We start from the raw sequence: 10,201 nt of genomic DNA on the forward strand, positions 1-10,201 counted from the left end.
TTTGAACTAACTTCTAGAAGCAAATGATATCAGCTTTTATCTTTTCAAATCATTTGCTTGTGGGCAAATCAACATATATTAAAAGACAAAGAAGGCATGCTTTTAAAATAATCACAAGTGTAGAAAAAGAAAATAGCATCACAAAACCGGGGGTGGGTAAGAGGGCAGCCTTTTCCCTAAGGGCAGAAAGACCTCTTAAATATTGACAAAAGGCCTATTTAATTGATTGAGAAAGTAGATTATGTCTTTGATTTCTTTTGAGTAACTCTGGTTGGAAATCAGTGGTGCCACATGTGGTTCGTGTTGAGTTCATGTCAATGCCATTCGTTCCCCAACTGCCCGGTTTCTACCAACACTAGACTGTACAGAAAAAAGAAATCACAAGTTCAATCTCTCAGAAGCAGAATGGAAAAACACAGGGCATCAGATGACCTTGCCTGAGCCCTGAAGTGATATTATGTCCTTGCCCTAATCTTTTTCCCTTCCGGTAACTGAAGGGGGCCCATCTTGTATTGAGCAATTGCTGACAAAGTTCAGAACTACCGAAAGCAACTTTTGTAACTTCCAGACCCATTCATTCCAAGACCCAGCAAAATCTGGTCAAGGGACACATGTACACTTATCTGCAAAGAAACTTTCTGCCCTTTAAATGATCATAGCGGAGTTTTATCTTGTAAAACTTTGCAGCCTAATCATATTCTTTTGCATACTATTTTGCCTTGTTATAAATCCTTATGGGACAATAATACCTTAGGAATTAATAATAACTGCTATCTAATAAACATTTCATATATGCTATTTGTTTCTTCATGTGTTATAGTCCTTATCTCATTTCCAGCCAACAAAATTCTCAATAATTATTGTAATAGTTATGGCAAGTATATTATTGGCTTTCTATCCCTAATCAACAAGGTAATTCAGTCAAAATATCCATTTCAGACTTTACTGAATTATGGAATGCTAGCTATAATGAATTACTGTGTAGGCATCCTGGTGTAGATTTGTAAAGTCCAGGTAATTCATCTGGTTAAATTGTTTGTACTTACATCATTGTAAGTGACCTAAAGTTTTTTTTGTGTTTGTGGGGATTTACCTGGTATTTCAGTAGTGAAGAGTCAGAAAGTTCTAGCTTATACTGCTGCTGTTATTCTCTAATCCATCCATCCATCCATTTATATGTTTGTTTAATGCTTTTCAAGAATGCTGACTAGGGGGCTGGGAAGGTGGCTCAGTGGTAGAGCGCTTGCCTTGCAAGCCTGAGGCCCTGGGTTCGATTCCTCAGCACCATATAAGCAAAAAGAAAAAAGCCGGAAGTGGCGCTGTGGCTCAAGTGGTAGAGCACTAGCCTTGAGCTGAAGAGCTGAGGGACAGCGCCCAGGCCCAGAGTTCAGGCCCCACAACTGACCCAAAAAAAAAAAAAAAGAATGCTGACTAGTAGGACATATAGCAGTGAGCAAAACATACAGTAATTGCCAGGCACCAGTGTCTTACACCTGTAATCGTAGCTACTCAGGAGGCTGAGATCTGAGGATTGCAGTTCAAGGAGTTCACATGAGGTAGCACTAAATCTGTATAATTTTAAATTATACAGAATTAAAACAAAGTATGGGGGAAATAACTAGGATGTGAATACCAACATTTCCAACCTAAGGCAAAGAAGATGCCACCGAAGGATGGCTCAGAGTCTGTGCTGACTTCTCTTGATCCAGTGCCAGCACCCCTGGCCCCATCCTTCTGTTCCCTAAAGGTCAGAACAGGCATCTCATAGATTCACACGGAGACTCAGAGATTAAATAGCTTCATTATTCAATTTGTGATGAGGAGGACATTTAAGATGCAGAGGGGACATTTCAAAGGGAATGGCACAGGGGGAGGGCAGGCAGAGGGAGTCCTGGTTGGTGATAGGCAGTAATGCACAGGGACTATCTAATGTCCACTGGTGACCCTGCCCCCCACCCTAGAATTGTCCCTACATGAACACAGAAGAGAAGAAAGATTTCATGACAAATGAATTCTTTATCTTTACTTTGGAGGAATGGTTTTGTTTCCATTTAAGCTGTTAAGGGATGATAAAGCTGTGCACAATATTGTATAAATATATTAAAATTCAGTTTGAAAGCCAGGCACCAGTGCCTCACATCCTAGCTATATCCTAGCTACTCAGGAATCTGAGATCTGAAGATCATGCTTCAAAGCCAGCTTGGGCAGGAAAGTAAGACTCTTATCTCTAATAAATTATCAAAAAGCCACAAGTGGATCTGTGGCTCATGTTGTGGAGCACTAGCCTTGAGCAAAGAAAGCTTAAGGATGAGTTCAAGCCCCAGCACTGACAAAAAAAAGTAAGTTTGAAATTTAATGGCTTACAGGGCCATGGTATAAAAAAAAGAAAAAGAAAAAGAAAAAGAAAAAGAAAAATCAATCTTGAGAACATGAGGAAAGAGAAAGAAAAGAATCTTTTTTTCCAAAACCAAATTCCTTGTGCTTTTAATATTGTGGCCAAAGATAATGTTGGGTTTGAAATATATAGAGGCATTTGAAGAATTACATACATCTCTAGTTATTTGAACAGAGGAACATACTTCTGAATTTTCTTTTGGAAGGAACACAAGAAGCATTTGAATTAATTTAAACAGAAATGCAGTATCTGAATTGCTTTTTAAATAATTTTCTTCAGTGCTAATAAACATGGATCCCTATTTTATGGTATGAATAAATCCATGTCTGACTTCATAGACAAAAATGTTCAATACCAAGGAACCAAATTCCAAGCTGGATTAAGTTGCTCTTCAATGATGTTTAATCATTGTATTTATGGAGCATTGTGAGATATCTGTGCAAATGGAAAGATACTTGTAATCAAAGGTTATTGGATGAGGAAAACTGGTGAAGACGATATTAGAGGAGGAAAATTCAACCTTCACTCTGCAGCTGCCTTCATATTGGAAAAACTTAGACGCAAAGAAGGAAACATGTGCTGACACATCCATAATCAAGTGCTTTGGTTCTTGGGTTGGAAATGAGAGACGAGGGAACAGTGTGTGTCAAGTGTTTTCACAGCAAAGGACAAAAAACAAACCGCAAAGATTCATCTCACAGGGAAGATACATTTTAGCCAGTAAGAACAGGCTGGTGCTCTTGGCTTATGCCTATAATCCTACTTACTCAGGATGCTGAGATCTGAGGAGCTGAGGATCATGGTTTGAGGCCAGATCAGGCAGGATAGTCTATGAGACTCTTTTTTTTAATTGTGAAAATACCATACAGAGGGGCTACAATTACATGGACAAGGTAATGAGTACATTTCTTATCAAGCACTGTTGCCTCTTCCTTTGTTTCCCCTTCCCTTCCCTTCCCATTTCCCATCCAAACTCTTATGTCCAATAAACTACCAATAAAAAAAAGGTAAAAATGGAGCTGTAGCTGGCTCAAGTGGTAGAGCACTAGCCTCGAACATAAAAGCTCAGAGACAGAGCCCAGTCCCTGAGTTCAAGACCTAGAATATATATATGTATATATATGTATATATACATATATGTATATATGTATACACATATATGTATATATACATATATATGCATGTATATATATTCATATATGTACATATATATACATGCATATATACATATATATATATACATACACAGACAGATTAGATAGATAGATAGATAGATAGATAGATAGATAGATAGATAGATAGATAGATAGATAGATAAGAGGAGAAGAAATGGCAAGTAGATTCTTGGGACTCAATTATGGAGTGGGTCTATCCCAAGCATGAAATTCCTGTGTATAATGGTTAAGTTGAAGAGAGATGAATTGAATGAGTACTTGCCGCAATGGTTTTTCTTCCTCATTACACTTGAAGGAGTGGAAGCTGTGCTCCTTAGGCTCTGGGAGGTTTGTGGAAAGTCATCAAATGTGGAGGCCATGGACAGTGTGGGCTGGCCTGTGTTTTGTCGCGTACATAACACGGGTGTGATGAAAGGCAGAAGAAGCAGCCTGGGGGTGGATGTTTACCAGAAAATCCATTAGGTTAAGGAGTATATTTACAGAAATTGCTTCCAATTGTCTGGAGAGAGTATAAGAGAGAATTTAGTTTTACAGTGATTAGAAAAATAAAAGGCTGTGTAATTCTGGTTTTAGTTACCTAATCTAGTGAAAATTCTATTTTTTCTTTCTTTTTTTTTTTTCGGCAGGGCTGGTGGGGAGGGGGTTGGCCTTGGTAGGGATTGAAGTTAAATGACAAACTTCTTAATTCATGCTTCAAGCTTTTTGCTTTTAGTTTGTTTTTCAGGTAAAGTCTAATGCTTTTTTTCTCCCAGACAGGCCTCCCACCCCACCTTCAGGGTAGATGGTACTACAGGAGTATAGCATCATGCTTGGTCTTGAAAATTTTACTTTTTTTTTGCCTGTCTTGGGGCTTAAACTCAGGGCTTCGACACTGTCTCTGATCTGTTTTGTTTAAGCCTAGTCCTCTACCATTTCATCCACAGCTCCATTCTGGTTTTATGGTGGCTAATTGGAGATAAGAGCCTCACAGACTTTTCTGCCCAGGCTGGCTTTGAATTTGGATCCTAAGATCTCAGCCTCCATGAATAGCTAGGTATACAGGCATGAGCCACTGGTGCATAGCTGAACATTTTACTTTGTAAGGCCCATTCACACCTGTTGTAGAATCAAGCATAACAAAAAACTATAATCACTAATGGTTGACATTACCAAGCTTTATGTACTGTATTGAAGTAAGAGCAGCATACCTCTTTAGCATACTTTCCAACAAAGTGCCACTTAATCTACTGAGAGCAATTTCTATGGTTGAACAATAACAAATAATTGATGCTCCTAGAATGTAGAGCCAGGTAGAATTTCCTTTTGTGAATTTGTTGGTAACAAACATGGTATTCTCTTGCATGCACATGAGGAAGTGAGGAAAACTTGTTAGTAGCTCTCCATGACAACCACTCTTAAACCAGCTCTTCACTAATGCAGACTGGAAGTGAAAAGTAAATTTTGAAGTCATAAGACAATATTGCAAGATTTTTAAACAGTGAAGAAAATCAGCCACAGGGCTTTCTTCTGCAAGCATACAATTAACTATGAACTTGTCCAGGGTGATTATTAAAAGTCTAGTTGAGTCAAGCTCCAGTAGTTCATGCCTGTAATCCGAATAGCTCAGGAGACTAAGATTTGGAAGATGAAGATCTGAGGCCAGCCCTTGAAGAAGTCTTTAAGATAACATCTTCAAAATAACCAGTAAACCCAGGTAATTTGAGGGAAGGGTGGAGTTTTGGTAGATGGGAATAGCAGACATTGGTCAAGATGCATTGTATTTGTAAATTGACCTGTTGAGTTGAAACTCCTACTTAAAGATAATTAAAGAAAAATAAAAACCAGCCAAAAGCTGAGCTGAAGGTATGGTTCAAGTGGTAGAGCACCAGTCATAAGCAAGAAAAAAAGTTTAGGGACCAGAAAAAAAGTTACAATTTTCATGAGATTTGTATAATTTCAAATTAAAGTAAAATCATGTTATAAACTGTTCAGACAAACATCTATATACTAGTAGATTTTCCATGCAAATAATGAATGACTTCTGTACTGTTAGAAAAAAATCAGTAAGTATTGTTTAGTTGATAAACTGAAACATTGAGCTATATTTTTAGTGTATGAGAGTGTGTACTTTATTTTTTATGAATTTCTTTCAATCCTCAGTTAATGACTTACCAAAACCAACTTGAAGAAAACCTGCCTTATTGGCCAGTTACCAGCTAAAGATAGAAAAGATAGAACTTAGTTGTGGACTTTGGAGAACTGAGCCTCTGAGCACTCTCTATGGACGCAGAGTAGAACTGGAGGTGGGCTAAGATGACAGAATTCAAGGAAAAACAATTCTGTGGCACAGAATAGACCTTAGGAGTACAAACTCTCCACACTGAACCCATCAACCAATTTCACTTACAAGCTCCCTGTTTTCTCTCATACCTTTGATATCCTGTGGAAAATTATATTGGGAATTAGGAGTCTCTGATTCAGAATGCCAACTTAAAAAAAATCCCAGCTGGGGCTTGATGGCTCACATCTCTAATCCCAGCTACTCAGGAGGCTGAAACTAAAGATCATGGTTTGAAGCCAGCCCAAACAGGAAAGTCTTTGAGACTCTTATCTCCAATTAAGCACCAAAAAAAGCCAGAAGTAGAGCTGTAGCTTTAGTGGTAGAGCGCTAGCCATGAGAAACCAAGGTCTGAGCCCTGAGTTCAAGCCCTAGGACTGACACCACACACATACACACAAAACACCAAACACACACACACACACACACAAAATAACAAATAAAAAATTGAATTTGCCATGAGAATTGTCTCAGATCTTCAAAAAGATCAAAAGCTGTATGAACCCTGGCAGACACCTGTGGGAGTTTTCATTAAGTTTCTTGAGGTTCAGGGCTTTGTGAGGGTTCGCAAAAGCTTAGAGATGGGCTTGAATGATGTAGCATAGATGAAAGCAGAAATAATAGTCTTCTGACAATAAATTTATTAAAAATCTATCAATGTTACGTTTATTACACAGAGATGGGCTTCATATTTGGCATAAATCCATTCTCAAATCTTCATCATCAGATTAGCTCCACAAAGATATTGGATTTAACAAATACCGAGAGATTAAAAGGGGGCATCCAGGCTGGAGAAAGAAATGCAATATAACTTGACACTTGGGTTTCATGGCGACCGGTTTTCAAAGGGATCTTTTACATCAATATCATTAGATCAGGGCTTTATATCAAGGCCCAGATTACTAGACAAATTATTCCAGCTTGAAAGAGTTAAGATGTTCTTGAGATGTGAATAGCTCTATTGATTGGGAGGGTCAGATAAATGCTCTTCAGTGTGCTTCAAATATCTTTCTTATTATATTGTTCTTACTGCCTGCTTCTAATGTGGTAATTATGGCCAGCACTCAGCTATCCTTAGTGATGGAAGGCAAGAGTAGTAGAAAATTAAAATCTTCAAAGTCAGCAGGCAATTCTATTTAGATATTAATTTTTAAAATAAAGAACCATGCTTGTGAGTAGAAATTTAAAGATAGACTGATTACTCACTTCTAGCTATGTGATGTGAGGCTCTAATTTCTATTTATTTAAAGGGGATAGTAAGAATTTCTACTATTTTACAAGATTGTTTCAATGATTAGGAATTATAGAAAGCACTTACTTAAGCGAGGCCTCTTGTAAACTATCAGATCATGGATAGAGGTGTGTCTGTGTATTTAATAAATTACATTAAGCCAGGCTCACTTTTAAAATCCAAGGTACTCAGAAGGTTGAGATCTGAGAATCACAGTTCAAAGACAGCACATACAGGAAAGTCTTTGAGACCCTTATCTCCAACAAACTAAGCCTCTCTGTGGCTCAGTGGTAGAGGAATAGTCTTGAGCAAAAGAAGTTTAGTGCCAGGGCTCAGGTCCTGAGTTCAAATCTCAAACCTAGCACACACACAAAAGGAAATTTCATTAAGCCATTTATTGGAGTGACACTTAATTCTATTTTCCCCCTTTCTTTTATTACCATGAAGTAAAGACACTTAACAGTGTACAGTAATTATCTCTAATGAAGAATTGGCTAAGTTTTCTTTTGAAAAAGATTAAATTTTAAACAAATAGACAAAGAAAATTATTTCAATAACAAAATAGTTATTGGCAATGTTAAAGTCCAGGGGTTAAAATACTTTTTTTATTGCCTTGTTTGTTGTTGTTGGTTGTGAGGCTTAAACTCTGGGCCTGGGTGCAGTCCCTCAGCTGTTCAGCTCGAGGCGAGCGCTCTATCACTTGAGCCACAGTGCCACTTCCAGTTTTCCGGTGGTTAACTGGAGATGAGAGTCTCATGGTCTTTCCTGACTGGGTTGGTTTTGAACCATGATCCTCAGATCTCAACCTCCTGAATAGCTAAGATTACAGGCTTGAGCCACCGGTGCCCTGTCTATTGCATATTTTTAAGAAGTATTATTAAATAGTTGTACAAAAAGTTTCCAATTCCTATTAATACAATGCATATTTATCAATGTCACCCTTCCCCTGGTATTCCCCATTCCCCCTCCCATCTGTACTCACAAATTATGTCGCCCCAATTTTACATATTCTATACTAAATATAATTTACGTATTCATATAATACATGGAAAATAATGACTGCAAAATACTTTTTAAATGCCATCTCAGCAATACATTCCTTATTTAGTAAGAAGACTAAGTCCAACTTGGGTAAGAGGTTTATGATGACTGGGGTGAATCTAATAGCCTGCTCCAATACTTTTAGACTGTATACTTTTGAAATGATGAATGATATAAAATTCATGTGTTAATGGAACCTTACTTGAAAATACAGGTGTTGTCCTATGTACCTCATTAAGATAAAATCAACCTAGAGTAATGTGGGCGTGTAAGTCCCTATCATTGTTGTTCTAAAATTGCCCTTTGCAGAGAAACATGGAGAATTGATACTCTGAGAAAATGATGATGACGATTCAGTTGTGACAGCCAAAGTCAATGAAAACCACAGCAGCCACAAGCCACCAGAAATCAGAGCAATGCATGGGCTGGGATTTCCTCAGCACTGCTCATAGGAATCCAACCTGCACATACCTTGATCTCAGACCTCGAGTCTCCAGTACAAGACAGGCACTTCTCAGCATAGGGCTGTGCCACTGTGTTATTTGTGAGAATAACCCTACTAAATACAATGGGGAAGAAGAAATATAGAAATAAGAAGAGCTTGCTGATTTCAGATGCACAATAAAGTTATTGATGTTTAGAACTGGAAGTAACCTTCAAAACATACTGGCTTATTCTGCAGCTGAGGAACTGTAAGGTAGAAATCTGTAGTGGATAGAAATAAATAGATGGACAAGGCAGGCTCCCATTCCTGGTCTTCTCTCAGTTACTTACTTATGGTTACTTGCAGGGACAGCAATCTACTACCAAAGTCAGGAAATATTACACATTAATGGGGGGAAAAAACAACAAACGCTGATATTCAGGTTGGGCAAAGGCCAGGGTTTCATTATGGGATTGTCCTATACATCTTTCCTCACTGATGTGTGTGTGTGTGTGTGTGTGTGTGTGTGTGTGTGTGTGTGTGTGTGTGTGTGTATGTGTGTTGCCTGACTTTGGGGGATCAGAAGGAGAAGGAAAATAGATAGGAAAAGTGGTGACAGAGCATTGCTTGGAAGAAAATCACGGGAGCACACAGACAGGCCAGGAGCACTCACAGGGATAGGTGTGGGGTTGGGTTGAGAGGATTAGGAGCACACGGAGTCCCTTTGGGAAGGTGAGAGATTTTCCACTCTGATGGTTAGGAGGTAGACCAGGCTGCGGAGAGCCCGAGAGTGAAGCAGGAAAACCACGTGTACATATGGATCTATGGGTCGTGGGTCATGGGCTCGGGCTTTGCTGGGTGAGGGAAGACCCTTTGACTTGGAGCCCAGATGTCTCATCTGTCAAGAGTCAGGACTCTTTTCCTAGGCATATCAGTGAGTGATCAGATCTGCCTAGAACAGCATCTAGGAACATGTGATTTTTTTTTGACTGCTGTCGATGCTCCAAACCTGTTTTGAGTGAGTGCATACATAGTACAGAGAGAGACTCCACCCAAAACCTCCAAATGTGAACATTTCTGTGGGACATGTCAGTCTACTGTCACTAATCTCAAGCCGCTTCAAGAGTTGGGTGCTAGAGTATTGTGAACATCGAATGACATTGTTTCCTAAAGGTAGAAGTGGTTTTAAAAGGAAATTATCAACTCACCTGACTACATTTAGAGGAAAATAAGACATGAGTTATTATTCCATTGAGAAAATATTGTATAATAGACATTTTATTATATATGCATTAAGAATGTTTGTAATATCCCCATTCAATTTTTATTTTCAGTCTACTATCCTTCTAAGAAGCTATATGACCCTTAATCATGAGACAATTACTGCATAATGATAACAACATGTATATATATATGTATATACTCATACTTATGTGTATATATTTATATAATACATTATATATTTATGTGTATATACACATATGGATATACACATAAATATATGTATATACACAATACCTATACATATAAAATATACATACATGTACATACACACATATAAATACATGCATGCACATATATATATACATATATAAATCACATACACACATATATATAC

This window comes from Dipodomys ordii, unplaced genomic scaffold (assembly GCF_000151885.1).
Source record: "Dipodomys ordii isolate 6190 unplaced genomic scaffold, Dord_2.0 Scaffold60, whole genome shotgun sequence".
Lineage (NCBI taxonomy): Eukaryota > Metazoa > Chordata > Mammalia > Rodentia > Heteromyidae > Dipodomys > Dipodomys ordii.